The sequence below is a fragment of the Myotis yumanensis genome, unplaced genomic scaffold (assembly GCF_028538775.1).
Source record: "Myotis yumanensis isolate MYYU_CA2020_CCGP unplaced genomic scaffold, mMyoYum1.0.hap1 SCAF_14, whole genome shotgun sequence".
In the NCBI taxonomy this organism is placed as follows: Eukaryota; Metazoa; Chordata; class Mammalia; order Chiroptera; family Vespertilionidae; genus Myotis; species Myotis yumanensis.
The window spans coordinates 35122913-35140332 of NW_027223765.1; the positions used below are offsets into that span (position 1 = coordinate 35122913).

Here is a 17420-nt window from a genome sequence, read left to right on the forward strand (position 1 = left end):
GGCAAAGACGGGCCTGAAGCTGGGCACACCTCAGGTGAGGTGACAGGGACAGGCTTGGCACCCCACCTGCTCCCAAGGACAAAGGGGATGTATGTATGTTGGGATATGGGGCGCTAAAGGCGGCAAGCAAGGCTTAATAGATAGGGGTTGGCACTCAGCCTGTGATGCACACACAAGCAACGGAGGGGAGAAAAGATGTGTCCAAATTCCAAGTGGTTTGGGTCATCGCTATCTCCACGGTTAGGAAGTGTCTTTATGAGATGGTGAGAAGCCGCCTGCCACTTATGCTTTATTTAATGTTGCTCTTAGGATAAGCCAGGCAGGCCTAAGGGGCCTCGCTGTCAATCATCGAAGCCCGACCATCATCTAACCACATCACTTTAGGGAAGTGAAAACCTAGGCCTAGAGACTCAGCAGTGAGTCAAGTTTTGGCTGGGAAATTAGAAGAGCAGGGTTCAAATCCCTGCCCCCAACCCCTTCTAGCTGTGTGACTAGCAAGTCACTTCCCCCCTCTGAAGTAGCTTCCTCACCTCTGCAGGGGAGGATGAGAACTGGACCTGCTGCACATGGTTATTGTAGGAATTACAAGTCGGGCACACCGGGAGCTCCATTTCTTCCTTTCAGCAGGGACGAGAACTTACTCAAGGTCACCTGGCCAGAAAATGGCAGCACCCCAGCTCAAAGCCAACCCACCCAGGGCTCATTCCTGGTTGCGGTCTCCGAAGCTACCTTTTTATAGCCTTCCTGGCTCCGTGACACTGGACTATACTGTAGGTAGGTCCATGCTAGTGCTGTCATCACCTTCCATCCACGCTGGCTTTATTCTAAGACACGTGCTGAGTGCCAGCTGTGTGCTGGGCCACGCATAAATACATCCATAGCCTTGGAGCTCCCGGTTGCCAGGCATGTGCCATGCTGCGCTCCTTTCAGCTTGGACGGACTTGGTTTTGTCTTTGTCATCACCCTCTGAGTGGCCTACTCCTTGGCCTCTAGAAGCCCCTCCCTGCCCCACCAGGAGTTCCCGAGGGACCTACTTCTCACCCAGCTTCCAACCCTGGCAGGGAGAGTCACACATCAGAAGAGACTGCTCCTGCTTTCTCTCCCAAGCAGTGCCCCTCTCCTGTGTGGTTCTTAGGGATGGCCTCACTCTCCGGATGCTCCCCCAGACAAGCCAAGCTGTGTGTCCCGCTGAACTCACTGTTTGTCCTTCAAGGGCTGGCTACTGAGCCAGTGCTTGGCTGGAGAGAGAGAGAGCGCTTCCTTTGTTTGCTGCCGGCCTTACCATTTATTTCTGAGGCTAAGAGGAGGCTCAGCCATTTTGCCCTGGTTGCTCTGGGAAAAGGCCCCTCCCACTCCTTGCTCCAAAGAGAGATAGAGGGTGCAAGAAGCCTTAGTCCCACTGACCTCCTTTGTTCTGGAATTTGGGAGTTGGGGTAGTCTTTTCAGACTCCATTATGCATACATTTTCCCCAAAGTTCCCTAAGACAAAAGCTAGGCAATACCTAGCACCCAACAACTGCGCTCTCACCAAGCACCCACCTTGTGTCACAGAAAAATGGTCAGTTCCCAAGTCTCTTCACAGAGTCTGACAGTCTCTGATTCTGAGGGTGTCACCAAAGCCCAGAAGCCGTTTATTCAGTGCCTCCCCCCAGTGCGGATGAGGCTGAGCTTCCTAAGAGAGGCAGGTGAAGCTCCAGCTTCACATTAGGAAGACACGGGGTGTTATTTGGTGTTTTAAAATCCAATTTTCTCATTGGGGTTCACATCTATTTGGGGAGGATACTAGCTCAGACCCTCAGTGGGGGCTGTCGAGTCTGAGTTCCTTGTCTGAAGACCAAGCCAAGCCATAACAGGGCGTCTGTGGCTGCCGCTGTGGGGATGTGGGGCACACGGAGACCTGATGGCCTTTGCCTAGGGGTAGCCACAGCAGGCAGTCGCCTCTTTCCCCCACCCCCGGGGAGTAAACGCCAGGGCACATGGCAAGGTTAGCGCAGCCACGGTGGCAAGGGGACACAGTTCTCTAAACCTGGGCTGGAGCCGCTTCACCCCACACCCCCAGGGGAAAGGAGTGGGGAGAGCAGCAGAGCTCGTGTGCGCTCAGCCCAGGCTGCGGGGTGCTTTTTAGCCAGCATTTCTGGAGAGCTGGAGCTGCCCCGGGGTTGGAAGGAGGTGTCCCATCCCCAAGTTGCTGGCCTCCTTAGCCCTTGGAGAAAAAATGAGGGGCATGAATTTCTCTCTACGCAGCTGACCCTGAGCCAGAAAAGTGGCACCTGGTCCTCCAAGCATTCACTCTCGGGTCCCCCACTAACCCCTGTCCCCTAGGAAATGGACGCGACGCTTCGACGGCTCCAGCAGAGTCCAACACCAGCCCGGGAGTCCCATGGGCCCCGAGACAAGAAAAAGGCATGTGATTCCGGTGACCCGCCCGCAAGCCCCCGCCCCCACCCCCCGCGGGCTCCGAGCCTCCCGGGGGGTGGGGGGCGGTAAAGGCCAGTAGGTGCATCGACGGGCAGAGCGGCGGCGCCCTGGCTTGCTCGTGTGGCCCGAGGCAAGGTGCGGGGGTTGGCATCTCCGGGTGTCCGCCCACCCCGTCGGGCCCGCAGCGGCGGCTCGGGGCGCCCGGCCGTCCAGGTCTCTGCGCCCCGCGCCCCGACGCCGGCCGTCCGTTCCTACCTGCGGCCGGGGCTGCGCTGCCCGCGGCGGGCGCTGCGCTGGCAGCTCGGCCACGCCGGTGAGCTCCGGCTCCGGCCGCGCTGCGCTCCCGTATCCGTGCCTCCTCGGCTCCGCGCAGCTTGCCCGCAACCTCGCCGCTCGCTGGGTCTTTCGAGGGCGGGCGGAGGAGCGCGGGGAAGCGGGGGGTGGGGGAGCGCGGCGCGGGGCGGGAAACGTGGGAGGGGGCGGGGCCGCCGCGCAGGGGCCCGCCCACCCGGGGAGGGGCTTGGCCCGCCCCCCGCCCCCGCCCCGTCCACCTCCCCACGGCCCCCTTCCCCCTGGCCCGGCTGCGGGCCGCCCTCCGGCTGCCTCCGCGATGCATCGGTCAGCAGCTGTCGCCCTTTCCTCCCCCCTTCTCCCCTTCCGTTCCTCTCCATCCGACCGCTTTCTCCCATTTCCCCCTCCATTTCTCCCCTCAACCTCTTCCCGGCTTCTCCCCTCTCTTTTTCTTCGCTCTCCCCCTCTCCCCACTTCCTCTCTGCTGTCTGACTGGCTCCCCTCTCTCTCCCTCCTCTCACTCTTCCCTTCTCCTCCAGTCTGTTGCCCTCTTCCCTACTTTGGCTTTGGGGTCCTCAGCCTGTCTTGATCGCAGTCTCCCAGTCCTTTTCAACATGGATTGCTCTCTTGGGTTTTCTCTTTCCGCCTTGCAGGGCTGCTTCTGTTGGTCTGTCCTTTTGCTTCTCTTTCTCTGGGCCCCTCGCTTCTGTAGGTTACAGGGCCCTCAGTATGGGTGTGGGGTGGGCTCCTGCCCCTTCTCTGCCTCCCCTTACCTCCCCTCCCCCTCCCCAGCAGCCTTCCCGCCTGTTACAAGGGGAACCCAGCTTCTGATTTGGAGCTGACAGCCTCTTGGGACCAGGCTGGGTGTGTGCATGTGGTAGGGAGCGGAAGGTTGGAAGGACGCCCTGTCTGCTGCTGCCAGGGGTTGGTCATGGAGACACAAATGGCTATGTGTGTGGATGGACAGATGGATAAACAGATGACAGAAAAGGAAAACACAGCCTGGGAAAAACACCCAGGGATGACGGCAGAATCCAGGACACTCTCCTCTTTCTAGTCCTTGAGGTTTGACGGATTGCCCCAGAGAAGCCTTCCTCCCAGCCAATCCCAGGCTAGTGCCTAAGGACTCCTTCCCTTCCCTTTGCCAAGTCCTAACCACTTCTTCCTTCCACAAGTGCTCCTGGGAGTGGGGCCATGACTGCATTTCCCTCTGGATCTCCTAAGGACTCCTTCTCTCCAGCCTGGATCTACTCTTTATCTCCTCTCTCTGCCCCCAGGGCTGGCATTTGCTGATTGGCTTCCCATCCCCCCACCGTGCCCCACACTCTGCTCATCCAGCCTGGGATCCCACAACACACAATGCTCCCCCGTCTTCTCTTGTCTCTTTCCCTACACTCTTAACCACACACATGAAATCTTTATGTCTTTCTTGACCCACCCATTCCTTCCCCCTCACAGGTCACCAGGTCCCTGGTGACCTCCACCAGTTCTTCACATAAATATGTATTGAGCTCCTTCTACTTGCCAGGCACTGTCCTAGGCTCTGGAGACACACCAGTGGACAAGACAGACAGGCCACTGACCTCAAGGTGGCCCTGGACCAACATGGAAGACAGGCTTTTGTCAAATAATCACACAAGCCCAGAGTGACAAGATCGGCCAGGAGCACACATTTCAGGAGCTCCCTATTCAATTTGGCATGGTCAGGGGAGGTTTCTTTAAGGAAGTACCATTTGAGCCATTTGTGGTCCAAAGGATGAGTAGGCGCCCTCTGAATGGAGATGTGGGGCACAGCTTTGAGCAAGGGTATGAAGCTAACAATGATGGAATCTATTTTTGCTTGCCCGATATCCAATTCAACTTCTTTAAGTGATAGCACCTCAATTTTAATTTAGGGAATTTCCCCTCTTTCACTCAAATTTATATGTTTGGGTGGGGTTCCTTCCTTCCAGAGGTGGGTGGGCACATGGCCTAGGCACAACCAGAGCACATTACCATGACCTTAGTTGGTATGTGACATATGCTGGGTCAGTGAGAGCTCTCCCTGGGAGTTTTGCTAAAATTATCGTCAAACAGAAGCTTGATCTCTGCCTTGGTTCCTCAGCCTGCAGCTGCTAGCAGCTGTCTTTGTCACATCTTGAGCAGACCTACCTGAGAATGAAGCCAACATAGAGAGGAAGGCAGACCCAAGAGATGGGGTAGAGTAAGGCCTGAAGACTATTGTTTGATTCCCTGGATTCAGCCATGCCTGAAGGCATTCCAGTTATGTAAATGTCATTAAGTTTCTTTTTTGTCACTTATGCAAGTCTGAATTCATTTTATGTGGCTTAAAACCAAAAATAGTCCTGATGAATCCAGTACTGGATTAAGAAATATGAAGGATTAGTGAGATAAAGGAATAATAGTAACCATTGCCATCCGCCTTCCTTCCTTCAGATTTCCTGAACAGCTTCACACACACAATTTGTCTCTTTTTTTCTGTATTCCTGATCAGAAATTAATTCCCCTCTATTTTCATTGCTCTAAATGTGTTTTGCCTACATATGAAAGCAAACTCTGGCTGTCAGGTCAATTTCATAGGCTGACTATTTGATGCTGGAATTATCTCCACTAGATTCTCTGCTCCCTGCCCACTCCCCTATGACTGTCCAGTATCTGTCTGCACATCTCCAGTGATGGGGACTTGATTATCCTACCAGGCAAATAGTTTCAACCAACCAACTCTTACATTGGTTGAGTTCTAAGAACTGCAGGGGGGCTGAGATAAGGCACACTATACTATGGAAGTTGAGGTGGCTGCATGCAAGGCCTCTGTGTCCTTCCCAAAAACCCAGGTTAAAGTCTTCCAGAGCAGTGGTCACCAGCCTTGAGGACCTCACGGACCACCAGTGGTCCACGGACCACCGATTGGTTAATACTGTCCCAGAGAACTCACATGCATTTTCCATAGGCTAGAGTGATGGGTTCTGTTAAGCAGGGCTCCTAAAATACGGGCTGACGACCATTGGTGGTAACTAAGATAATTTTCAGTGTAGTGGAAAAACTTGGAGTGCAAAAGCTCTTTCATACTCATCTTTCTGTAACATCCCTGTGATTTCTGTCCATGAGCAAGTCACAGGACTTCTGTAGCTGGTTTGCAAATGACTAAAAGTTTGAGTAGCCTAATTTAGAGGAGCATTTCACCCATGTACTTATTCACCCAACACATGTTTATTGAGTATCTCTGAGCTTGAGGCACAGGGAAGTCTAGACAAAGAGATAACACAGTTGATAGGAGATTCCACTAGAGATAGCAGGGCCTGAGCATGGAATTAGACTTGACTTGGTGAGCCGGGGGAGTCGGGGGGCACTGGAGAGGCACTGAGTGCTGGAGCATAAGAGTGAAGTAGGGTTTAAGAGAGCTGAGGTGCATTAAAGGAGAGAAAACTGGAAGCCAGGAGCCCAGCAGGGGCAGTTAAATATTGTAAATGTGACATGAGAAGGGCTGGCACCAAGCAGAGTCCCCAGCACACAGTAGGCACTCAGTAAATGGTTGAATGATGGTTGTTATATTTTGTTACAGTCCTCTCCTCTTCTTGACTTGGGGCAATTCATTGAGTCATAGATTTACAGCATGTCAGACTGGAAGTGACCCTTAGCTATTACCTAATCGAATTATTTTATTTTAGAAATGGGTAAACTGGCCCAGAGAAAGGCACTGACTTGCCCGAGGGCACCTACCTATCTGGTGGCAGAGCCAGGAAGATAATGATGACTAGTACCATTTTGGAGCACTTGCTGTGTGCTCATCACTGACACATGAGGAAACAGAGGCCTAGAGAGTCACTAGCCCAAAGTCACACAGTAGGAGACAAGCAGAGATGGGGTCCAAGGCAGGCCCAGCCACCACCAAAGCCAGTGCTCTGGGCCATAAAACTCATTATTCTTGCCCGTGGGGCTTTCCTGCCACCCAGACAGCCATTAGGCCGCAGGTGGCGCTGCGAGATCAGGATGCCCAGATCTGTCACTGACCCTCTCCATGTGACCTCAGGCAAGTCCCCTCCTCTCTCTGAGCCCCAGGTTCCTCCCAGTGTATTAAAGAGATTGCGCTTCCTGGCTGCCACCCCAAGTCACCAGGCTGCTGAATGAGGCCTCAGGGGAGGCCATGCCAGCATCTGCTCCCCACCGCCTTGCCCAGGCCTCCTACTTGCACCCCCATTAGCTGCTCAGTCTCCATGCACAATAGAATTCCATCTTCCAGCGTCTCCAAAATTATAGTAAGACTGGGACGCCTACCTTCCCCCTAAGAAAACATCTCCTGTGGGGAAACGGCTTCATGTTTGTTTACTGAAGGGAGGTTATTACTTTAACCACACTCCCTCCACGCCAGAAATTCCCCCATTAGCAAAAGCACCGCTGAATTAATGTTTGCAACCACTTGAAAACCCACAATAAACCTCGCGGGAGATAATAGGACATAAGATCATTTTGTTATCCTGCCCGAGTCATGCTGGGGCAGGTCCCTGGCAGTGGTCTCACTGCTAAATGTTCAAATATTTGTGTGTGTCATACTGTGCTGGGTTCAATACTTTACCATGTCCCCAGACTGCTGCTTTCAAAGGGGCAACCCCCAAAAGATGGGTGGGGAGCAGCTGCTGAGAATTAGCTTGTCTCCGAGTAGATGACCCAATAAATATTTCTCCACACCCTGCAGCATTGCGGGTAATGTGCTGGCTTTGGAACTAGACCAGTGATGGCGAACCTTTTGAACTCGGCGTGTCAGCATTTTGAAAAACCCTAACTTAACCCTGGTGCCGTGTCACATATAGAAATTTTTTGATATTTGCAACCATAGTAAAACAAAGACTTATATTTTTGATATTTATTTTATATATTTAAATGTCATTTAACAAAGAAAAATCTACCAAAAAAATGAGTTCGCGTGTCACCTCTGACACGGGTGTCATAGGTTCGCCATCACTGAACTAGACAGACCTTAAATAAGTGACCTCACCTTCCTTGGGCTCAGTTTCCTCATCTGTAAAATGGGAATAATGATGGCATCTACCTGCCAAGGTTGCTACAGAAGGCCAGGTAATGCTCTGGTGCATGATAAATGCTCAATATACTTTCATTATGCCGCTGCCCTTCACAGGGAATTGCCCTGCCCTCCCTCCCAGTTGACAAGATTCTAACTGAGGGTTGAAGGCAATCTCCAATGTTACCACCTCCTGATTTTTGCCCAACTGCATATTATTTCTAGCTATTTTTTATATGTATAAATGTAACATGTCAGACCTTTGTAAGGATTTATTTTTGCCTCATCTATAAAGCATTAATATGTGGTGCATATGTGAGCATGAGCTCTAGTTAAATAAGAAAGGGCTAAATAGCACACCACCCCCTTATCAGCTGTGGCACCTCAGGCAAGTTGCTGTGTGCCTGCTTCCTGGGATCAGAAAGGCGATGGGTACCCAGTGGCCTGTGCCCATTCCTGAACCAGTCTTTGTGGTCAGGGGTATTTGATGCTCTCTTTGGCCAAGGCTGGGTCACATGTACTCCATCTCCATGGAAGCTGGGGTGGGATCAGCCCACCCGAACCACGGACCAGGCACTGTACTCAGCCCTTTGTGTGTTTGAACTCAATCCTCACCAGACCTATGTGGGAGGTCTTATCCTTGTCACCCATCACATAAAGAACAGAGGCTCACCCAGGCAGGATTCAAATCCACACACAACCACAGTCTGACCAGGAGACCATCCTATGTCCTGTTCGAAGGCTGAGTTTGGAAGACGCCCTCCCCACCTCCCCCCATCGAGGGGTTGTAACCAGCTCAGGAGAAAAACCGTTGCTAAACAGCAAAACCTTTAAATGTCCAAATACCACCTTAAAGCTTGACCTTAACCTAGGGATCCCTGGAGAAGGATGCAATCAGACCTGATCTTAGGAATAAGTTCTTTCTGGAAGATTTGCCGCTGGTGTCCAAAGCTTCTGTTCGAGCGTCTGGATCTTGGCTTCAAAAGGGTCCTCTGTTTGGGTTTTCCAGGAGCAGACCCAGAGACAGGACTTGAGTGCGAGCGGTTTATTTGGGAGGCGCAGGGAGCCGGGTAGGGAAGTGGATGTGAGATTGGGAAGGGAAGGCAACGCTTTTGGGGTACACGGCCCAGCCAGCTACTTGGTGGGCAACTGACATTTAATTCCAGCAGGGAAACTCTAGGAAACAGTGTATGCCGTGTACTTCAGAATTATCCCACCCCGGGGAGAGGGAGCTGGGTATCTGTACACCAGCTGATGCCCGCCATTGGATGAGGCCTGCTCCGAGGGTGTTAATTTCCTGGAACTTCTGGACCAGTGAGCACTTGGCAGAGCAGCCTTCTGAAGTATTGTTGTGGGAAAGCCCCCAGGCACAGAGATGCAGGTTTCAGAGTGAGGGGCCAGCCAGAGCCCCTGGGAAAGGTCAGACCCAAGGTCATGGGTGACACACTGTGTCTCCTCCAGGAGGGAAGGGGTGGGCACTGCAAAGGTTGCTGATGCCTGGTAGGACTGAGCCACGGAGCATTACCCTGAGTCTACTCAACCTTATTCATCTTCTGGAATTTTTGCCTTCCAAGAATAAGGGGCCGTTATGGTGTAGGGGCGCCTGTCCTGAGCACTGTGCCGCAGTTTCTTTCTTGGTTATATAGGCACAGCCATGGACACCCCGGAGAGACGCTGAGAGGCAGAAGGAGTTTATGGACTCAAAGCTTGGCACAGAGCGGGTGCTCCAGCAGGGCTCGTGGCGTCCATGCATCTCTATCTTAGGAAATTCAGAAGCGGCAAATGCGTGCTCCACTTTCTTTATCCGCCATCAGAATGGCAGCTGATCACAATATAATTATTTATGAGAAAAATGGATTCAGCATTTTTATGCCAAACGGAAGCTATTGACATTCCTAGAATAGACTTAGGAGAGGGAAAAACCCATTGCTAAATGTTCCTGCAGAAACAATTTGTAATCAGTCAGGCCCGAGTTGTGGTCCTTGCTGGGTCTCACTGATAAGGGGAATAAGGGCTTTGCAGGAGGCAAGGGCTAGGGGCAGGCAGGAGCGGGGAGAGGACTTGGCACATTAACGGGAGAGAATGTTGCAGAGGCCTGGGATTTCAGCTCGTCTGCCCCAGGCTGATGCGGGCTGGAGGTCTTGGCAGTGGAAGAAGAGAAGGCCACAGGGGTTTCTGCACAATCTGTCTCCCCTGCCCTTCTCCCCTCCCTCACTTTCTCTCTGATCCTTTCTCCTACTTTCCTTTTCTCCTTCCCCCTCTCTCTTCTTTCTTTCCTTAGTTTGTACTCTCTCACCTTCCTCTTTAAAAATATTATTAATTGCACAAGTATTTCTAGTATTTACTCCTTGTAAATTATTATAATATAGGGTGTCTCAAAATGTATACACACGCTTGGAATAATTATAAAGGCAGTGTTTACTAAAATACATTTCACTTTAAAATTTGAGCTACTAGCTGTTAAAGTGTGCCCTCATTTTCTTGGGACACCCTGTATTTAGGATAGAAGTTCCTTTTGATCATCCCCCTTAATCCTCGCTCACTCCTCCTCACTTCCCAGGTACAACATGAACAGTTTGCTGCATGTCCTTCCAGAATTTTTTTCCTATTTGCAGACATCTATATATACCTGGAAAGAATAAAATAGTGTGTTTGCTTTGTGTGTGTGTTATTTATATTATGAAAATAGTACCATAGTCTACTTGTCATTCTGCCACTTTTCAAATAAGACCTTTTTTAAAAAAAAAGATATTTTAGATCCACAGCAAAAGTAAGAGGCAAATGTAGTCAAGGAATGGTAGCGTTAAACTCAGTCACAATGCGTCCTAATGACTGATCATCTGAGCCTCGAGATCCAGCCATACGTGATGTTTCCCTGGGACTTTTCTCTCTTATTTGACCCTATAAGTCTTCCTCTCTTAGACAATGTTTAGCTTAAAACAGTTTGCATCAGATTCTGTTGCTCGAAACCTAAAGTTTCCTGACTGATACACCAGGAAGGTCACATGGGCCAAGGGTAAGCAAACTATAATCTATGGGCCAAGTGAAGCCTACCACCTGTTTAGGTTTTTTGGTTTTTTTTAGAAATAGTTGTGACAGAGACCCTATGGCCCATAAAGCCTAAAACATATACTATGTGGACTTTCACAAAAAAACATTCAGCAACCCCTGACCTAGATCAACCTCTTTCACCTCTTATTAAAGTGGAAAATGGGGCCCAGAGAAAGTCTTGCTTAAAATTGGGGCAGAGTCAGAACTCGAACCCAGGCCTTCTGATTCTCAGCCTTATAGAGTCCTTTGTTCTGTTTCTCTTGGTCCCTCAGCCACTGCCCTGAAATGTCCATGAGCTCTTCCAGGGGGGCATTTCATTCATTTGACAGTTGAATCCCTCTCCTAGGCCCAGGCAACGTTCTTTCTGCAGCCTTCCTGTGATGCTCCTGGGAGTTGCAGGCAGCCAGGGAAATTGAATTCCATAAATAACCCAGCCTCTCATCCCAGCCAGCCCAGCCTGCCTCACCTAGGGACCCGAACTGGAGCTGGAGCTGACACAGAGGACAACTGTCCTGTTTGGGACCCTTTCCAAATTCCACAGATAATCTCCTGGCATGGGTTCTGGGACTGAGGAAGGCCTGGTTGCAAAATGCTTTTCACTTCCTCCGAATAAGACAGGGCAGAGGTTTGGAGACCACTCCATCTTAAGGGAACTGAGGGGTGATTTGGATCATCAGGGGTAGAAAGCGCTCAGAGTCAGGAGAAACGTGCATTCAGAGAAGGATCCCCAGAAGAGGTGGCCGAGAGCATCCAAAGACAAAATGAAAAAATATTCAGGAAACCCTTTGCTACCTTGCTGAACCTTCCCCTCCCCTTGTCTTCTCCACTTCACCCAGAGGGGTATATCCCAATCATGACAAACCCACTCCTACCTCAGGGCCTTTGCACTTGCTGCTTCCTCGGCCAGGATTCCCCTTCTCTCAGAGCTTCGCATGGCTGGTTTCTTCTTATCCTTAGCATACTTGTCACCACCTCTGGGAAGCCTTTTCTGATCACCTTCCTTAAAGCTGCAGCCGAACTCTCCATCTAATGCCCCCTTTTTATTTCCTTGTATCACTGGCCTCTAGAATGGTCTCTGGGCTGGGGTAGGAGGTGATCAATAAATTGTTAAGTGAGTGACTGGGGACATTGCAGGAAACAGTTCCGCAGCACTTGACGCCAGTGCAGTGCTTACAGTTCGGTGGGGGAGCGAGAGGCACCTTGTAAAGAATAAGAGGAGACTCTGGCGGCAGCACAGAGCCTGCGGCTGGACAGGTGGGCAAGGCCCAAGGTCAGGGCCTGCTACAGCATGCTAGGGAGGCTAGACTTCATACCAAGGGTGATGGGGCACCAGGCAACAGTTGAGCAGGGACATGGAAGCATCAGCCATGGGCTTGGAAGGCTCATTTTAAGGATATGTTAGACTCATCCTTAGACAGGGACAAGGTGAAGGGTCAGTCTGAGGGGAGGCGCTCTCCCCAGAAAGGGGTGGGTGGCTGTCAGAGAAGCACATGGGGTGGCCTGCACTTTCTGCTCCATCTCCCTACCCACAACGTCCACATCCAGGGCTGCTGTCCTGCCACCGCCCAGGCCTGGCCCCTCGATGCTGTTAGTCCTGATGGCTTCCTGGAGGAGGTGATCTAGAGCAGCCCTGCACCCATTTAAATAGGCTGAACAGGAAGACCTTAGCACAAGATGCAATTCTGCTACAGTGGGCTGTGTGAGCTTGGGCAACTCTTTGTGCTCCAGTTTCCTCATCCGTCAAACAGGGAAAACAGTAACATCTGTTTCTCAGGTTTTGTGAAGATTAAATGAGACAGCACATGTCAAGCACAGAGCCGGGTTCAGGACCAGCACCCCAGGCGTGGTAACTCTCTCAGCAATTATGAGGGGCTTGCTTATTCTGGCTGAAGGTCCCTATAGGGGAGGAGGGGGCAAGATGGGAGAAGAGGAAGTTTGCTGGAGGTTTGGGGGAGTCCAAGGCATTTTGGAGACTCCCAAATCCCTTGTGTCCTTGGGGATAGCTCTGGGCTGGGTCTGTCGCCCACTGTTTCTCTAGGGACCTCCTATCCCCCAGGGCAGCTCCGAAAGGGTCAGTCCTGATACTGGGAGGGGGATCCAAGACGCTGGAGTTGGTAGTTGAGGATGGAATTCTTGCCTTCAAGTCCTGCCACCATTCCTTTGCAGTGGCTTTGCGCAGGCCAGGTGGAGACGGCGCTGTGTGGAAGGTGACAGATGGCCGTAAATGAGGGGTGAATAAAACTGCTAAATCATCAGCTGGGAAATTGAATTGAGCATCTCACCTCCCATCTGTGAGAGCCTCTTCCCTCTGGAAGAACTGGGTGTGAGTGTGGGGGGAGGGGCATTTGGTGCAGGGGCAGATGGACTCAGGCGTGTTGTGCTGGGGCTTGTGCACACACAGGCACACGCGCGCACGCACACACACACACAGGCACGCACGCACACACACACGCTCACATATGCTCACACACACGCACACCTCTGTGCTAACACCCCCTTGACCTACATTCTTCTCATCACATGCACACTCGCACTTGTCCATTCATCCACAGGCTCTTTTACACACTTCTTACATGGTTTTTAACATCCAGGAACATCAACCTACACCTATCCACAACCAGGGCATAAGGCACCCCAGCAGGTAGATTTGTGCACCTGCACTTTCTCACACCTGACACACCGAGATGCAAAAGTTCCTTTGAGTTGGCTTCTCACACACCTGAATCACAGTGGGGTAAGCTGTCTCCTTGTTCACAGGTATTTCCTGGGGTCTACTTCCCATCCTAGTGAAGACAGGCCTAGTCATGTGACCAGCTCCGGCTCATGCAACAGGGGTGGAGTGGCTGTGTGTCACTTCTGAGCAGGAGCTGTAAGAGCCAGCCAGAGGTTCCTTTGTGTTTCCTTGTCCCTCTGCCATGGTGACCATCAGTGTTCCAGGTAGGGCCTGCCCATTGACTCTGGGTCCTGGGGTATAGTTGACAGGGAGCAGAGCCACAGGTGACCTGTAAATTAATCGGTAGATCTTGAGTAATAAATCTCTGTTGGTGTGAGTTACTGAGATCTGGTGGTCATTTGTTACTGCAGCATAGCAGAGCTTTGGCTGACGAAACACTTCACACACACACACACACACACACACACACACACACACACACACACTTTCCCCAGCCCACTCCAGGCTGGTCTGATGTGTGGAACATCAAACCTCTGATTAAGAAGGGAGCAGGGTGGGGACAAGATGATGCTGGAATAGATGTGTGGTTCTGTGATGGGATTGCCTTTGAATGCTCATTAGAAGGGGCTTTTATGCCATCAAAGGATGCAGAGTTCAATGAAGGCTGAGTGGGCAAGAAGCACTTCCTGGGGAGTCAGGAGTTGGGAAACTTGGCTTTGAATCTCATGTGACCATCCCTTCTCTGCCCTGCTCTGGGGACAGGAGTTACTTTGAATCCAGCAAGGGATGATGGTGGAGTCCAAATAACAACAAACAGCCCACTAGCAACCTTCCCCTGTTACACATGCTTACTGTGTGCCCAGCACTGAGCACACCCATGGAGTATGTCTACTCATGGAGCCCTCACATCAGCCCTCTGTGAGGGTGGTTTTGAGATCTCGGGTTTCATTGGATTAAAGTCCCACTGGCAGACATCTGTGGAGGCTCCCAGCCTTCAGAAGCCCGTGCTGGTGCCGGAGGGGGTGTGTGGATGATGTCATGATAACCCTTCCCCATGGACACATCTGACTGGAAGCCTTGGCAGAAGGTAGCAAGTGTGATCTGGGGATGGAGGCCTGGCTTAATAATCTAACTCCTTTCTTTCCTGGTGGTGAAACCTCGAGTAAAGGACTTCTCCTGACCAGACCTCAGTTTTCTCATCTGTAAAGTGGATATAATCATTGCTCTAATTATAATTGAGTTGTTCTTGTGAGGCTGATGTGAGAAGATGCTTAGAGAAGCCCCAGGTAGAGCTGGTCTGAGCCTCTTTACTTGGAGGTTCATTTCTGGTGCTCCTTCCTCCAAGAAGCTTCCCTTGATGTCTTCCTCTTCCAAAATCATAGAGCAATTTGTAGCTGATTTCAACAGACCTGTTCACATTCTGGCATAAATTAGAGTTCACTCGTTTGTGAATTTGTTTTAGATTTTTATGAGGCAACTTCTCTGTACCAGGCCCTGGCATGGGTTGCAGAGTTAGCTAAGACGAGGTTTCTGCCTTCTCAGAAATGCCCCCTCTATTTACCTGGAGTGAGGCTGAGGGTTGTGGCCATACTCTGTTCTTTCCAGCTGCCTGGTGTGGTGACTGGCACATAGGTGTGGATTAGGGGCTGTGAGACAGAGGAACAGAGTGGGAAGGGCTCAAGCTTGACTCAAGTTCAAGTTCTTTCTTGCTGAATGACCTTGGACAAGCTGAGCCTTAGCTTTTCCATCTGCAAAATGGCAAGGTGTGGGCCTAATCGTCTCCAGTGCCACTGGGCTCTGGCTCTTGAGAGTTGCTGAGCATGGAGGTCTTCACACTGGAGGCCTGCTGGTGGCCCAGAGCCCACCCCATGCTCACCTCCTCCAGGCCGTGAGTGTGCCCTGCCAAGGGAGTGAGGGGAAAGTTCATGCCAGAGCTCTCAGGAGGCTGCCCTTTATTAAGAGTGGCTTGAGTTAGCATCCGTGGGCTGATCATTCCGGGTATTAATGAGCCATTAAGTCAGAGGCAGTTTTCCAGTGTATCATGCTGTTGATGCATTAATCACTCTGACAGCTTTGAATGCCAACACTGCTCACTCCAAGCAAGTCTGGGGTGGCTACCCAGGGCCCAGGCTGACTGAGATGCCCTGGGCTTCATGTCAGCACTCCAGCCTGGATTCCTGGCTTTCTTAATCTGGATCCAGCCTCTTTCTCCTTTTCATGCATCACTTTTCCATACGTCCTAATCCATGCCAACTACAGCCTCTCCAACTAGAATGGTGGCCTCTTCCCCTACTCTGTCCTCCAGCTGAATGAAACAATACCTTCCCATCTCTTTGGTAACAATATGCAGAAAGTCATACACACTCAGAATCCTATTTCTTCCCTAGGAAGAGAGGTGTTTTATTTGGATAGATACGTGTATAGTTTTTTGGGGTGAGAGCTCTAATGGGAATGCTGGACTAATTACCACTTGAGGAATGAAAGTTGAGGGCAGAGCAGAATGGCTCTAGCAGTAGAGGAAATGTTTAAAGACTGTGGGGAGAAGAGAAAGGAAGAGATGCAGGGCACATTCTGGCTACTCTTGGCTTTCTGGCAATTCCTGGGCCACACCATGACTTTTTCTATCTCTGGGCCTTTGCTCAAGCTGTTCCTTCTATCTGGAATGCCTATACCTCTTCTTTGGAGAAGTCTCCCAATCATGCTTCAAAGCCCACTCTACTTCTTTAATCAGTCCTTTCTGGATTTCCACTCAACTCTGAGAAGATTGCCTCAGAGGCATTTATAATCTCTCTCTGGATCTATTTGTGTACACACCTGCCTCTCTGGTAGCCTGTCTGAGAGGCCCTGATGGCAGGGACTTGTCTTATTTGCCACCATAGCTCCAGGGTTGAAACAGATCCTGTCAGAGAGAGATACGCAGGGAATGGTGGGGGATGGGTAGAATTCGTCAAATCCCATTGGAGATTTAATAAGATCCTTTGGAGTTGAAAACTTCTACATTGGGTTTTGGTTGTGTATGCCCCCTAGACTGGTAACCCCATGAGGGCAGGGTTAATGTCTGAGTTCTCTCAGGGTCCCCACCATGGCTCAGAACATGGGTAGTGGCTGAGTGGAGAAACCAGGGCACTTGGAGCTGAGTGAGGCCTGGTGGCTGAACCAGAGGGAATCTCTGGGGGCCAAAGACAGGAATAGTCCTAGCTCCTTCCCCTGGCAACCTTCCACCTCTCAGGCTCCGTTACTCACCCAGGCCTGGAGCCCAGGCTCCAGGATCTCAGGATCCTGAACCTGCTGAGGAACTAGGCATAACATGTGCCTCACATCGGACTGCTATATGCAGGCAGAGTGAGCATTAAAACACTTCCCCACTGTGTGTCTGTAGGCAAGTGACTTATCCTCCTGAGCCCCATTTTCCACATCTGCAAAAAGGGACTATGATACTTCATAGGACTGTCTTATTTTCCGTTCCTCCTTTCTCTTCTTTCCTTCCTTTTCCTCCCCTTTGAGCTTCATCTCTTCTTTGAGAACACAATGCTTGATTCAAGGGAACTAAAGCTCTATTGGGGGGAGGGAGTCAGGCATCTGCCAGCCACATTTTTGTCCAGTGCCCCTGAGGTTACTTCATAGGCAGCTGTGGGCCTCCTCCTTCCAGAGCAGGAGTGCCTTCACTGGAGTGCTATTATTTCAACAGTTGTGCCATTTCTCCTGTGGGTAGGATGAGTAGGAGTGTTGTAGCCTCAGCTTGCTGCCACGGGCATGCAGCCCAGGGGCCAGAGGAGGATGAGAAGGGCTGGCCTGGGGCTCATGAAAGCACACTCTGAGGGAAAACAGTTGTCACAAGGCTTGTGATGATCTTCTCGGCACGGGGCTCCCTTTCATGTGTGTGATCACAACAGCTCCCCGAGGTTGCGCTGGCAGCAGGAGCACAGGAATGGCAGGGACAGCTGGGAACACAGAAAAGCCCATCAGCTT

The 17420-nt window shown here is 51.2% G+C and overlaps 1 protein-coding gene across 3 annotated transcripts in view; it reads right to left on the bottom strand.

The window, feature by feature from the left end:
- The window catches only part of SLC6A1 (solute carrier family 6 member 1), a 44272-nt gene extending 40846 nt beyond the window's left edge, over positions 1-3426 (bottom strand). For 2 of the 3 annotated variants that reach the window (XM_070433629.1, XM_070433627.1), the window contains exon 1: positions 2674-2825. The gene's annotated coding sequence lies outside the window, so the exon portion shown is untranslated. Of the gene's footprint in view, positions 1-2673; positions 2826-3268 lie in introns of those variants that run through there. The other variant, XM_070433628.1, reaches the window with a different exon arrangement.
- Between the last annotated feature and the right edge of the window lie 13994 nt (positions 3427-17420).